The sequence below is a fragment of the Bos indicus genome, chromosome 3, assembly GCF_029378745.1.
Source record: "Bos indicus isolate NIAB-ARS_2022 breed Sahiwal x Tharparkar chromosome 3, NIAB-ARS_B.indTharparkar_mat_pri_1.0, whole genome shotgun sequence".
NCBI classification, from domain to species: Eukaryota; Metazoa; Chordata; class Mammalia; order Artiodactyla; family Bovidae; genus Bos; species Bos indicus.
The window spans coordinates 109,187,008-109,202,437 of record NC_091762.1 but is presented as its reverse complement, the minus strand read 5'-3'; the positions used below and the strand labels follow the sequence as shown (position 1 = coordinate 109,202,437).

The window sequence follows — 15,430 nt, the reverse complement described above, 5'->3', positions numbered from 1 at the left end:
ATGAACAAAGTGAATTTCATTCAGGTATCTGTGACCTCAGTCCATGCAGGCCGCGTTGCCTTATCTCAGCTCTGCCCAGCTGGCTTTCTATAAAAAAATAAAAATGAGATACAGGGAGAGAAGGGGGGAAAAAGGAAGGCAAGAACCGAAGAGGGTCGTAAAGCCTTCGTCGGCCAATTCATTTCTGTTTAATCCATCTCCGCACTGCAGAAAGCTCCTTTGTGGTGATGAGACCAAAGGTCGGTAATAGATTTCAACAGGTTCCGAGAGGCTGTTGACTGCTTGGAGCCGAGCGGGAGAGTGTGAGGCTCCCCGAGAGGCAGGGGGAGAGAGATAATTGGAGACCCAGAGCCCTAGCTTGCCCTCTGGTTCCTGATTTCACAGATTTAAGAAGAAAAAGAGCTTGTCTGGAATTCCGCCTGCAGGATTGTGTGTGAGAGGGAAAGAGAGCAGAGGTGGAGACACCTGGCCTCGCCTGGACCCCCATGGAGCTGCTGGCATGGGGCTGCTGCTTCTGCTCAAAGAGAATGGGCTGGGAGGGAGGTTAGGGAGCCTCAGAGCCAGGCCTGCTGGTTGGGAGCTGCCCCTGGGGAGCTGGGAGGGCCTCGGAGTCATCTGGAGGCTCACTGTCTTGATGGAGAGTCAGCCACCCACACAGGGCGCAGGGAAGGGCTGGGGGAGGCAGACACCAAAGCGAATTTACCAGCTGTTCTCTGCAAAGCCCCTCTGAGTGTGTGCTGCAGCTGTAACAAGACAAGAAACTCCTACAGCCAGGGTTTAGTGCCCACTCCCTCCACCCCAGGGATGCAGGCCTGAGGAGCCACAGTGGTTTCCATACCATCACTCAAACCTTTCACTGTGGATGCCCAGGTGAACAAAGAAGTGTGTTACCTGGTAAACTGGACATGTCTGAACAAAAGTGGCGTGCCATGGGGCAGTGAAAGCGACGATGTTACCCTCCTTGCTATGCAAAACCACTGGCTGCCAACACAGGGCTTAGAACAGGACCCTACTCACGGTGGGTAAGGACTGCCTGTGGGACATCATTTTGATGACAGGCTGAGCCAGGCTTGGGGTGGAGGGCTGGCTGTCTACACCCTTACTTGCAACCCTCCCTGGCTTCCCATCTCCCAGTGAATCTAGCAGAGACCTCAGCCTGGCCAAAAAATAAAAATTAAAAAAATAAAGCCCCCACCCCTACCTTTTCATTCATCCTCTTATACTCTCTGCTTTGGCCCCTCGCTGTCCCCAGTTATGCAGCAGGAAAATGCTCTTGATGGAGGTAAAGTTATGATATTCTCAAAGAAGGAGAGAATAGGGGCACCTTAATCAGCCTGGAGACACAGCTTCTGGAGAACAATTCCTGGAGAAAATGGCACCTATGTTAAACTCTGCAGGAAGGACAACAAACGTAAGGAGAATAGCTCATGTTTATTCGATACTTACTATGTGCCAGGCACACAATCAGTGCTTTACTTCTGTTGTTTCACTGAATCCTAAAACCTTCCCTGTGGGCCAGATATTACTGTTATTAGTGCCAACTTACAGATGGGAGGACTAAACCAGAGAGGTGAAGGAACTTGCCCCAGGTCACACAGCTTGTAAGGGACAGAACTGGGCTTCAGAATCAGGCATTATAACATCTGAGCCTTCATCCTAACTACCCTGCTAAACCCCACTGGACTGTGAGCCTTTGAAGATAGGGACTGCCTGATTCATTTCTGTACTCCTGGGACCCAGGATGGGTTCCTGCAGAGATGAGGCAGGAATGTGGTTAAATGGATAGATGAATGAATTTAGATATACTTTGAACCCAAACAGATCCTGGGGTAACACAGGTTTAAGATTACAGTGCATTCGTAAATTTCAAATCTTCTATTTGTCCTAGAACAGTAGTTCCCCAAACATATGATATGGGGCATGAATTCCTGGAAACATTAGGCACAAAAAGGTATCCATAGTCAAGTGAGTTTAGAGAACTCTGGGTTCAACAAAACTAAAGAGGCTCCTTTATTTCAGGGCTTCTTAAGTTCTTGTGGTCGGGACCCCTAGGAGCATTCTTCTCAAAACCTGATTTGGAGACCCACCCGCCTCTCCAAACAGGAGCTCAGCCACCCACACAGCAGTAGAACCATTGCCCCTGTGGATGGGAGAGCTGTGGACACTGGGCTGCCTGCTGACCCTGTATCTCTGGCCCAGCTTGAATCTGTACAGAGCACTCACAGGGACTATGTCCTTCGAGACACAGGGGCTGCCTTTCTGGTCCGTCACGAGTGGCTGGTGGAGCCAGTTTCAAGGTCTCACCTGCACTCAGTCTTTAGGACTCAAAATACCTGTCGCAAGTTTCCATAAGCATGTTTTCTCGCTACAAACTAATTTTGTCAAATTATTACAGTAAACCTGAGATGATGATAAAATCAAGATAAACGGGGAATTCAATAAGGAGCAAGACTGAATAGAAATAGAAACGCCACTACCCCGCTCATACTGCTGAAGTAAGCTCCATCTCAGACCCAGTGTCCCCTAAAGAGAGGCAAGAGTGAGTCTTCATTATTCTGCAGGCCTCAGCTTAAATATCACCCTCCTCCAAGAGCCCTCTCTGATCACCTTCTTAAAGCTTTAGTCACTCTGTTCATCTTCATTCTGAATCCTGTTTGTTTCTTTCACAGCACTTAATTTACTTATCCACGTGCTGTTGGCTTGTTCACTATCTCCCTTTTTAGACTGCAAGTTTCATGAGGATGTGGATAATAACAGTTTGATTCCCTGCTCTGTCCCCAGTGCCCAGCCCAGTGCCCATTCACTCTGTGAATGATTGTTCTCGCCTTAATAGGAGAGGGTTTTCCTTTGCCATATGCCCAAGAGTAGAGACATCTGGAGGAGAGTCCGCCTTCCTAATTTTGGCAGCAGGACCAGATGAGAGCTTCTCCAACCCACTCCCACAGAGAGGCATGCACATCCCCTTCTGTCTGGGTTTCAGATGCTGTGTCTCTGGCATCCAGCAAGGAGTCTTGCCTGCTCCTCAGCTGGCTGGCTGGGGCTGACCCCGCTCTTGTCAGCCCCTATTTCTCAGGAGTGGACTGTCCATTGCCCCTTCATCCTGTCTGGTTCTGGTCGGATCTTTCAGAAGCTTGGCATCAGCCTTTCTGCCAGCCTACTTCTCTTTCTCCACCATGTCCAGCCCCTCCAGAGACAAGACCCATCTTGGACCCCAGTGTTTGCTGGGACAGCCTGGCTTCGTTGCTCTCTCCTCTTACTGAGTAAACTCAGTTTATGCTTGGGGCTTCTTTGGGGGCCAGCATCCGATTTACCTACTGGCCTCTCGGCTTGTTCCTCCTTCTCCAAGGCAAAGATGAGGGATCTTCAGACTAGGATTCCGATGCTGGCAATTTCCTAATGACTGACCTTAATTTGACTGAATTAGTTTCTACGTGACTTAATCTAATCTTCATTTTAATTTTTATCATGCTATAGATCTTCCAGGCATAGAAAGCCAACCCAGAGTTGTGGTTTGCACCCAATCTCTGGAAACTCGGTGAATGCCACTCCCAAGCAAGTGATACTTGCAGTCAGCTCTGGCCCTTGGGACTCGGATGTGTCACAAGTTCCCTCTTCCACCCAAGAGGGGGGTTTAGGAGATACCTGAGCACCTCAAAGGCCTTCCCTGCCTTTCTTTACCCATTGCTACCACAGACACTTGGAGCCTGAAGTCAGAGGACATGGAGGCAATATTCTCAGGGCCTTGATCTTCAACAAGTATCCAGTCACCATGATGGCCACTTTACAGCCAGGGGTACCTCCTCCATTAAGAAGCTTCTTGGCTAAAATAAGATCCATGCTGTTTTCCAAACTGCCAATTCACATCCATCCACTCCACTTCCTAAGTGAAGTCTCCCTTTCCCTTTCATTTTGCACAAGAGTAGAGAGGCAGTCCCTGGAGAAGGAAATGGCAACCCACTCCAGTAATCTTGCCTAGGAAATCCCATGGACAGAGGAGCCTGGAGGGCTAGAGTCCAAGGCATCACAAAGAGTCAGACACAACTTAGTGACTAAACAACAGAGAGGTGGTCACACATGGTCACTCTGCCAGGCGCCTCTGTCATCCGGTTTTGCTTGTAAGCACCCCAGGGCCAGGTACCATATCTGTTTGCTCACAGTGGCATCTCTAGCCCAGTGCCTGGCACATGCATCTATGCTGAATGAATGTCCTGGGATAATGGAGGGGGAAAGTGACCAGAAAGAACCCCAAGTCACTGTTAACACTAAAACCCAAAACATGCCCAAGACACATTTGATGTCAGCTGATTCTGTTACAGTCACATCCAATATGTACAAACACATTTACCGTTCATTCTGCAGTCTGTTACACTGTCTGCTTCTATCTGAGCTATCTTTTTTGTGTGTGAATTGAGAACAAAGCTTACACTAACACGGTCTGTCACTGAGCAGGCTGAGCTCTTTGCTTTCTAAACATTCTGGCAGCCTGCCCGGGCCAAGGTGACAAAGCCCAGCAGTTTCGGGGGCTTGGTTTAGTAAGCAGCCCCTCCCCAACCCATGCCAACCCCACTCTGCCAAGGTGCCAGACCTCAGTCCACACATGTCACAGAGAGTCACTCCTGGAGTCCTCACTGCTCTGTCTTCACCCATGTGCTGCCGGAATGGACTGCTGCTGCAGGGGAGGTTTCCATGTTGCCAAGGGCACAACGTGGACCTCCGTGTAAGCATGTGTTCCACACAGTCGGCATCTTCTGAAAGAAGGAGGTTGTTACTGATCGGTAATCAATTTGACTTTTTTTCCACGTCTGCCCCCTGCCCCATTATTTTCTGTATTATGATGTGTTTTTCCATGGTTTACCTGCAAGCCAGTTAATTTACCCACAGATAACTGAGTGACTCGCTCCTAATCAAAGGCAGAATATCTCCAGTTGCTCTGGCTGGCTTGAGGCAGCTGAAGTCCTTCATATGTCTTACACACTTTTCTCCAATGTTGCTTCCAAGTTCAGAACAGCAGAGTATAGAAGGGGCACAGGGCTGAGAGTCAGAACTCACTAGCTATGCCTTCTCCTCCATTTCCTTGATTGGTTAGATGGAATGCAGGGGAGGAGAGAATCCTTGCCCCTCTTCTCAAGCTTCTGCTTCTTCTAGAGGAAGAAAGAGCTTCCCCGGGGGCTTCTTGTCCTCCTCCGCCCCCTCCTCATGCCCTACATAGGATGAGGATGAATAGTCAGCCTGAGTATTCAGAGTCCACCGAGCCACATTTCTTAGTGGACAGGCTATGTGCCTTAGAGGGCACCAGGGCTGCCCTCCAGCTCAGTTCTAGAATTTCTGTCTGTGAGAGGGTAGGTGGGTAGGGACCGGTCTGCCTTGAGGGTGTGGCCAATATGGGTGAGTGTGAAATGAGGGAGAAGTCTCACTCATCCAACAGATATTTATTGAGCCCCTAACAGGTGCCAGGCAAAGTCTTGGTCCTCATGGAACTTTCAGTCCGGTGGGAGGAGAAGAAAATAAACAAGTAAATACAGTTGACTCTTGAACAACAGGGGTTTGAACTGTGTGGGACACTCATATATGGATTTTTTTTCCACCAATAAATACATATAGTATGACGTGACCTGCTGCTGATTGCATCCCTAGATGTGGAACTTCGGATACAAAGGGCTGACTTTGGGACTTGAGCATCTTTGGAGTTTGGTGTCTGCAGCAGGTCCTGGAACCAGCCCCTCAAGCACATCAAGGGCCAACTATGTGAATTAGATGACACGCACTGCTATGGAGAAAAATAAAGCAGTCAATGGGGGAGGAGCAAGATGAGGGGTTGGGGCTGGTGAGGAGGGCTATTTTCTATAGAGATCAGGAGAGCTTTCACCAAGAAAGGTGCCCTTTCGGCAAGATCTCGTACCTGGGGAACGCATGCTAGTTCCTGCTAACCACTGCTCAATTTCCTAAGACCTCACAACCTACAGCTTTTTAAGAATTGAACCTGAGATTTTTCGATGATGATCACCCAATGCTTTGAAACTTACGGACTCCGTCTTTGCCACCTTCTGTGTTCTAACCTCTTCCTTGTGACTTCCTCAGTCTCACAGTCTCACCAGGACCTAATGTGTGTATCTTTTGTTCCCCAGGGTAGAATTCAGCCAGGGCAGTCTAGTCTGGACAAGCAAGGTGTGTTCTCATATTTTCTTCTCCATCTGGGACTTTAGCTCTCCTGCATCAAGACTTGCTTTCCTTTCTTCAGTCTGTGGATGGCTATCTTTGACAAAGAAGAATTGAGAAAATCCTCCTTGCATTATTTATCTTCCCCTGTAGCCAAAATCGCCCTATTCTCCATCTCTGGAATCTGTTTGTAGTTTCCTACCTTTCTTCTTTTTTTGGTTTCACTCAAGTTTCCAGGGGAGCACATGTAGGAAGGTGAAACAAGGAAAGTGCACGGCAACAGCGTTTCCTTTTTGAATTTTCAGAAAGTAATCTGAGGGAGTTGAGTCGGGGGTGGCGTCTTTGAGTGTGCCATCAATTTGCGGCTAATTGGTTTAGAATTCATTAACCACATTTTCCTGCCTGCCTCTGCCTGTCTCTGGAATGGTGCTTGAGTTTTCCGATTCTTTGAGTTGCCAAACTAATAATTCACCTACTTTATTTCCTGACTCGCAGTTAGTTTGTTTTAGTCTAAATAATGCATATTCAGCTTCATTAGCATATATTTGGATCATTTCCGACTCGAATGTATTCAATCCCATCAATTTACCATTAGCAGGATCATTCAGGGGGGAAGTTTCCATATCCTTCATGCTTGTTCAGTCATTTTCTTTATCTTTACTTGGAATGGGGGCAGGGCGGGGGAGAGACCATAGGGGAGAGGAGGAGGAGAGGAGATGGTTTTTCCCGTTATTCCAGATTCAGAGGAGCCCCTACCTAAATGGGATGAGTGTAAACCAAACGTGGTTGGGAGTTCTGGATGCTAATGCCTGTCCCAGGAGGTTTAGAAGACTAGAAATGTCTGCTGGCTATGGTGACTCTGAAGGTTTTTTCTTCTACCTAACCAATTCTCTGATTCTCCCATACCCACTGGGTGTCCAACAATTCAATACAATTCTGACACTGACTACCCGGAATTAGTGCAGACCCCACAGGTTAAGGGTTCCCACAAGTCTCTCCCTACTTCAAGCTTTACTTCAGATGACAGCTGCGAATCCTGGGCTGCCTGGACTTCTGACACACTGCTTATACATCAGGGGTTCCCACGATCCCCTCCTTAAGGTCAGTGACTTACTAGAACAGCTACAGAACTCAGGAACACTCTTGACTTACTGTCACTGGTTTATTACAAAGGATACTACTCAGAAAGTGTACCTCCTTGTATTAACCAACCCAGAATTTCTTTAGACCTCATGGTTCAGGGGTTTTATAAAGGTTTCATTACGCAGGCATGGTTGATTGACTCATTGGTCGCTGGTGATTTAGCTTAATCTCTAGCTCCTCTCCCTTCCCAGAGGAGGTTGGTGGGGTGGGACAGAAAGCTCCAAGCTTTTAACCAAGGTTCTAATCAAGGTGGTCTTTCTGGCAATCACCCCTCATCCTGAAGCTACAAGGGGCCCCCCAAGAATTACCTCTTTGGAATGAAAGATGCTCCTATCACCCTAGCATGCATGTATGCTCAGTTATGTCCAACTTTTTGTGACCCTAAGGACCATAGCCCACCAGGCTCCTCAGTCCATGGCATTCTCCAGGTAAGAGTACTGGAGTGGGTTGCCATGCCCTCCAGGGGATCTACCTGACACAGAGATCGAACCCCAGTCTCCTGCATTACAGGCAGATTCTTTATCACTGAGCCACCAAGGAAGCCCCTCAACACCCTTACCACTCTAGAAATTCCAAGATTTTTTGGAGCTCTGTGTCAAGAACTGGGGACAAAGACCACATATATCTTTGTTATTATACCACAGGAACATTCTAATTGGTATATAGGCACTCACCCAGATTTAGATATGCAGGGGTTCTCAACATTCAAATTGAGGTCAGTATGAGTTTCATTACAGAAATATGATATTCATTCATCCTGACAATATTTATCAACCCCTGTAATGTGTGCCAGGCACCATGTTAGGCCTGGGTATACAGTGGTGATGAGGTGTCCCTGAAGACATGAAAGTGTCATGAAACTTTCATGCAATACAGTAGTAGGATGTCATCAAACAAATACACCTTCATGTATGTATTCAACACAAATGCATTTATTGGATACTCTCTTGCTTTTTTACACCGTTTGTTTGGCTGGTGGGGAGGGAGAAGGGATTTATGAACCAAGAGGCAAAATTACTCCAAATACAGTAGGAAATCGAGACCAAATAAGGAGAAGAAAAGAAGGCACAGACACCAGGAAAGGGAAACTAGAGTGGGGCTCACAGGTGAGGCTGAATCACCTGGTGAGATCTGGGGAGATCTGTTACTTTTGCAGCATTCACGTATAATTTCAATTTGTTAAAAATTCTCTGAAGGAAAAGAACAAAAAGTGGCAGGGAGGAGAAGGCTTATCTGAAGATGTGATGTTTGAGTTGAGACATAAGTTAACCATGGGACTTCCCTGGTGGGCCAGTAACCAATGCAGGAGGTAACTATCCCTATTGAGGAAGTAGATCCTGAATGCACAACTAAGAGCCTGCATGTGGCAATGAAGATTCTGCATGCTATGACTAAAGATCCAGCACAGCTAAATTAAAAAAAAAAAAAAAAAGGTAGCCAAAATGGATGGCTGCAAGAGCCTTGCATTAGAGGGAACAGCACTGTGAAATCTCTGAGATGGGGAAGAGCCTGGTTTGTTAAAAAACTGAAACAGAGTCACCATGGCTGGGGCAGGAAAAACCTGTGGGGCCAGGATCAGGGAGCAGATGAAATTCAGAAAGGTGTTCAGGTGACCAGGGAAAGAGTGACATCGTGGGACTTGGCAAACAGGAGAGCAGGGGCTCTGGGTCACAGTGGACAGAGAGGCCTCCTGGACATTTGTCTGGGCTGCGTGCCAGGGAAGACCCAGGGAAGCCCCAGAGAGGGGAGTGGAGGGGCGGTTGTACAGGCTGGATACACACCCTTCCCCAGGAAGCCTGGGGTGAAAGAGTCTTGCTTCCTTACTATATTGAGTGGTTGTAAGAGAGAGGTGTACAGGCCTGGAGGACGAGAAAAAGCCAGAATCCACAAAACTGGGTGCTAGAACCTAAGGGGCCTAGGGTTTGGGGGTGCCTTGGACTTCTGACCAAGGAAGGGCACGGGAGAGGAGGCGCTGCTTGGCCAGTCAAGAGCTGCCCCATTGTCCCGGACGCCTCCATTCTTTCCCCTTTCTGTATCTTCCCTAGAAGGGTTGTACTGGAAAATATAACTTATGCCAAAAGACCAAGGTGGACTTCCTGTTTCTTCCCCCAACTTGTCATCAAATGAGAAACATGTCACAAAGCCAGAGGGATGGCTGGGAATCAGGATAGAAGAATCTTGGCGAGCCGGAACAACGGACCAGCCCTGTGGGATGAGCTGTCCCAGGAGGATACTGAAGCCCATCCTTGGACCACGGTGCCGGATGGGCTGATGTACCTTAGCGACACCCCGTTCAGTGATCAACCAGCCCAGTGTGAATCAGTTTCCCAGAAAGCTACGGAGATCAGCGGAATGTCTAGGAGGAGGAGGATGAGCTGCTACTTCACTCTGGGGCATAGATGGGACTGGACTCAACTTTGAGGTCCAACATTTGATGCTGGAGGATGGAGCTGTTATCAGGCTTTGTGTGCTATTCCTCATCATGGGATGACTGTCTCAGATCCCCTAGATAAATAAACTCAGCCTGAGTTCATTGTGATTCAACGAAAGGGAAATCTTGTGGAGAAAAATGACCCCAGAGTCATGCCTAATCCCTCACATCCCCATGTGATTGGAGTCGGGGCGGAGGTGGGGAGCAGACACAGCTAAGGCCTAGCTCCTGCCTTGTGGAATTGACGATCCAGCTGAGGAGATGAGTCAGGCTCCAAGGAAGGAAGAGAAAGAGAGAGGAAGGGAGGGAGGGGAAAACTAGCTCTTACAAACAGGCTTTCCAACTGTGATCGTTTCAGGTTTATAATGAACAGTCAAGTTCCACAGCTACTCACAACGGTCTAAGGGCCACTACAGTCATGAACCAACCCAGCTGGAGGGCAACGCACTGTGCAGGCAGCCTGGAAGGCCCTCAGATAAATGCTAGTCAGGCCGCACGGAGTGGTCTCTGCTGGACACCTCGCCCTCTGCTAACCCCATCTGCCCGCGCACCTTCCGAGCCTGTACACTTTCTTTTAAACAAGCATCCCCTTAAGGATATGTTGGGTGCCCTGCCCTATGTCACGTTAGGACAAACCAATAAACAAGACCTAGTCCGTGGCCTTTAGGTGCTCAAGGACTAGCAGGAGAGAAAAACACACACCATTTCAAGGCAGGCTGCAATCCCAGTCAAAGCAGCAGAGAGACGGAGGGCTGGGTCTGGAGGGTGGGGCATGAGCGAGGGGTGATGGACAGTGCCTCCTGGGTTCACCGCGTTTGGCTCTCACCCAGCCTAGGCCGAGAGTGGGTGGGGAGACAGCCCCCATTCTGGGCCAGACAAGGGGGTGCAGACCTGACTTCCTCTCCCTCAAAAGCACTGGAGTGTTTCTGCTCCAGGCAGGCCCGCTGGAGCCAAGAGCTGAATCACGAACCAAGGAGCAGGGGTTGCCTTGATTAAACAGTGAAGCCTCGCCTCGCTGCTGCTGGGGAGGGCATCGATGGTGTCAGTCAGGAACTCCGTGGTGCCTGCATTTCTGTTCACTGCAGAAATGTGTTTGCAGCCTGGACTGACTCTCCACGTTCTTCCTGCTGAGAGGCCAGGAGATGAAATGCCCCTCATGTGTCAGTCATAAACGGGAGTGATTTTGCCCAGTTCACTCCATCCCCCCAGTAGCAACGTCTGTGTCACCCCCACACTCTGCCACCTCCTTCAGGCAGTGGCCTCCTGCCCCTGTCTCTTGGCCAGCATTCTGGATGGGGGCTATTATCCTCTTTCTTGAGTCAACTCCCTGACCACAGTCATTGGTTGTAGGGTCAGTGGCTCCAAGGTGAATCAACTGAGTCCTTTCCTGGTGTCTTTTAAACAGGAGATGGAAGAGAAGAGACTTTTTTTTTCCACATAAGACCATAACAGCTGAAAACCTGGAGTTCCCCGAGGCTGTGATTTGGGCCTCCTGGAGACGCCAGCTAGAAAGAATGAAGTTGACTCACAGGAAGAGTCAGAGATGGAGGGAGACAGAGACAAAGAAAGAGGAAGAGACAGAGACAGGAGACAGAGAGAGAGGCACAGAGAGAGACAAAGACAGAGGGAGAGACAAGGACAGAGAGAGGGCCTCCCTGGTGGCCCAGTGGTAAAGCATCCACCTGCCAATGTAGGAGACATGGGTTCACTTCCTGGTCCAGGAAGATCTCACATGCCAAAGAGCAACCAAGCCCATGCACCACAACTACTGAGAAGCTTATACTCTAGAACCCAAGCTCAGCAACAAAAGCCACTGCAACGAGAAGCCTTTGCATTGCAGCTAGAGAGTAGCCCCCACTGGCCACAACTAGAGAAAGCCCACGCCAGCCACGAAGACCCAGTGCAGCCAATAAATGAATAAATAAGTAAATAAAATCATAATAAAAAGAGAGACAGAGATAAAGGGAGACAGACAGAGACAGAGGAAGACAGAGAGAGACAAAGAAAGAGGGAGAGACAGAAACACATAGAGACAGAGAGATGGAGGCAGAGACAGAGAAAGAAAGAGACGAAGGTGGGGGGACTGACTTGCCCCTGCCTCCCTGCATTTGGCTGCATGAGCCAATAAAGGCCTCTACTGATACGTCACCTGCTTGATACAAGGTTCCCACCACTCGTAATCAAGGCCTAATGTCCCTCTAACACATGCCACACAGATGCCGGACACACAAAGCTGATGGTGCAGCCAGAGAGGGAGCCGGTGGGAGAGGCCCAGTGCCTGAGGAATAACGCAACCCAATGGGGATTGACATGGTCAGAACAGCAGCCTTTCTCCTGGGAGATTGCCACCAAGGAAGAAACTCTCCCAAGCAGAACAATAGAGAACGACCCCACACTTGGGTTTGTGCATTTTGCCAGTGGAAGACCAATCTGTTCTGCAAACACTAAGAGGTCCATGTTGACACGAGGCTGCACATCCCAGCTTGGAGCGCGTGGGACAAGAACCACTCAGAGAACAAAGAGATCAGGGGTTGACTCCGGTAGAGGAGCAATTCGGATGGTACAATTGCAGATCTCAGGCAGGGGTTCTCACCAAGCCTTCAAGGAGAAAGAAGTAGAAATGAGTATTAGAAGCCTACCAGGGAGAGTTACAGTGGCTGTTCACAATGCTGTTTAAGTTTGCTGGTAGTATTTAGTCATTGTTGATAACCCTGTGGTCATCTTCACACAGTTTTAAGTCAGGGACCCTTCTGCTCTGTCCCACCCCTAAACCTGCCTTAATAATTATAACCAAGGTTCTGTATCTGGAATATTACAGAGGATATTACAGAATATTACAGACGGGCAGAGAAATTCCATGTAAGTCAGAGAAGGGGACAAGGAAATAGCAGCAGAGGCCAAGAAGGAGCTCCCAGAAGACAACTGGTCTACCACCTGCCTTCACCAAAGTTCTCCTGGACCACCCTGACACAGTCATCTTCCTGAACCTGAAAATGTACAGACGAGACCCCCTCACAGGCTCCTTAAATCTGTGTCCCCCTTACTGAGTGTCTACTTATTCTAGAAGTTGGGGACATGGCAGTGAATAAGACAGACAAGGTCTCCGTCCTCAGAGACTTTCCTGGTAGTTGGGGACAGAAGCAAGTCAACAAATGAAGGGACAGACAATTACAGGATGTAATCAACATAAAAGATCCTCAGCATCTCACGGAGAGGAGACGGGCGTCCAGGGAGAGTAAGTGACTTGCTCTAATCAGCAGCCCCAGGAGATGAAACTCAACTCCTGCTTGCTCTACCCCAACTGCTTCTCTACCTCCAGTCTGTGGCCCTAAGGATGTGCTGTGGTTCTATCCAGAAATATACGATGCTCTTTTTGGCAACTCCTGGGAGGATGCCCTATTGGCCTAAGTCCCCATCACATTCAGCACATGGTTAGAGTAATCACATGTCTGCTTCACTGGGGACAGTTCTAGTTTACACTTGTTGTCCTTGTTGTAAATGCTTGTTAATAGAACCCATCTCCACTTGCAGAAGTGTCCAGGTTTAGATAAGTTATATGCTCTGCGCCATCCCCCATCTGTGATCCCCAAGCCTCTGGATCCCTGGAGCATCCTGATGCCAGAATGGATGTTTCACATCTTCTCCAGATGTGGAACAACACGAGGGGTCCTACCACATTCTGCCCCAGAAGACCTCGGGGCCCACCTCCCTGATCACTTTTCCGCCCTTTAGGTGCTTTGGCAGAGGAGAAAACATCTCTTCAGATGCCTTCCCTGCCTGCTCCCTCTTCTATCCCTTGGTGGCTCTGCCTTAGTCATTAAATTCCACCCCCTGCCAAGGGTTTCTCCTGAACATGGAGCTCATATTCACTACCTGAGAAGCTTCTGGAGAGAATCAGCCATGCCTGGACACAAGGGAGAATCACTGGGTGTTTGCTGAGTTAGAGAGGAAACACAACACCCTTGTAAAGGAAATCTATCTCAGAGGGGAGCCCGGGGCCCCCAGTTTGATCTGAACACACATGCTATGTAAATACTCCTTCCTCCTGAGAAAGCTTACTGATGTTTGTCCTGTGTACCAAGCCCCTGGCCTTTCAGAGCCCTTGACCTCCTGAGTTTTGCCCTCATGAGTATCTAGCTTCACGACCTTCAGCCTCCTGGACTAGAAGCCCTGTCCTGCCCCTGAACAACAGATATGGGGCAGGCGAGGAACCTACTAAAATAGAGCGATTTCAGCTCAGAGTGACCACCAAGGATCTGATCTCTGGGGCCAGGATCCCAACAACATGGGAGGCAGGCTCCGAGCCAGGGAACGGCCATATCTACCTGTGCACACCCACTGCACGCTGCCGGGCACCCTCCCCACAAGCCCCGTTGGCACAGCTGGGCAGCAGCAGGCAGCCTCTTCATGCAAATTAAATAAAACAAGCTTTTTATCTGTTGGCTGATTCCCTCTTTTGAAGAAATCAACTACAAATTCATTTTTCAGGAGAAGCAATTATGATGATGGATGGAATGTCAGGGAGAGGGAATCAAACAGCAGTCTAGAGACCCAGGCTTGGGGGGTGGTGGGGGTGGGGTGGGGGGAGGAGGTGGGCATCTTCGTGGGCCATGAGAATGCGGACAGGCCCTTTCAGCTCCCATTATGCTGGCTCGTTCTGCCCTTCCTCCCCTCAGTTTTGTGGGGGAGGGATACTGCATAAAGGATCCCTCCCACCATAGCTAACCGGTCACTTTGGCTCAGAAAGAAGAGGTCAGAAAAGGCACAATGAGAATCATAGCTGTATTCAGTAAGTCCAGAGCACTTATTGTACCAGGAAATTTCTAGGTGTTTCTTCATCTTCAAGACGGCTCTACAAAATAAAGGGGATTATTTTACCCTTCCCGTAGATGGGAAAACTGAGACGCATTCACTGACTTGCTCAAGTTCATGCAGCTAAAAGTTTAGGGAGCGGAATTAGGATCCAACCTTCATTCCACTGCCACCAGGGCCCTTCCAAGGACACCGAGGTTTAGCTGAGAGTTCTAGAGGGCAGTTAGCCCGTTCCTTTCCCACCCCACCTGTCTCTAGCTTGCAGATGGGGAGATGGGGGCGGCCCCAGGCCACAGGGCCAATCACTGGAGGAATGCACACATTTATTCAACTGATAATTACATATGGTTTTAGGCATTGTTTAAGGATGCAGGAGGTCTGAGTTCACAGTCAAAGGCTTCAGTTGCCCTGGCCTATACGTTGGAAGATCTGGAGAAGGGAAAAATCCCATGGATTTAACACAGGACACGAGTGGGAGTCCAGCCCCGTGGTACAACCTATAGCAGCAGCAGCCTCTGTGCTGCAGAGGACACTGGAGCTGCCACACAGAGGGACTCGCAGGAGCTCCTGGCACCCAGGGAAGGGCTGAGCTGGTGGTGCTGTCTGCCAGCCTGTCAATTCTGGGGAAATCCTTCACAGAGATGGGTCTGGGCTTCTACTTCAAAGGCTCTTCTGGTAAAGACCTGCTAATTGTTTGAAACACATTTTCAGTGAAGTGTGAATTCTCTCTCTTCAAACCTTCTGTGAATTCCAGGAGAGCTCAAGCTGGAAGGAGCCAGGCAAGCTGCTTGCTCTCCCAGAGCTGAAGGGGAACTGGGGTGTCAGGGACCAAACTGGCTCCACCTCCCAAAGACTCTTGGGCACTGTTATCCCAGGAGAGTTGAGGTG

General features: G+C 49.1%; 1 protein-coding gene across 1 annotated transcript in view; it reads right to left on the bottom strand.

The window, feature by feature from the left end:
* Positions 1-15,430, bottom strand: part of GRIK3 (glutamate ionotropic receptor kainate type subunit 3) — a 251,143-nt gene that overhangs the window by 135,675 nt on the left and 100,038 nt on the right. The window lies entirely within an intron of this gene.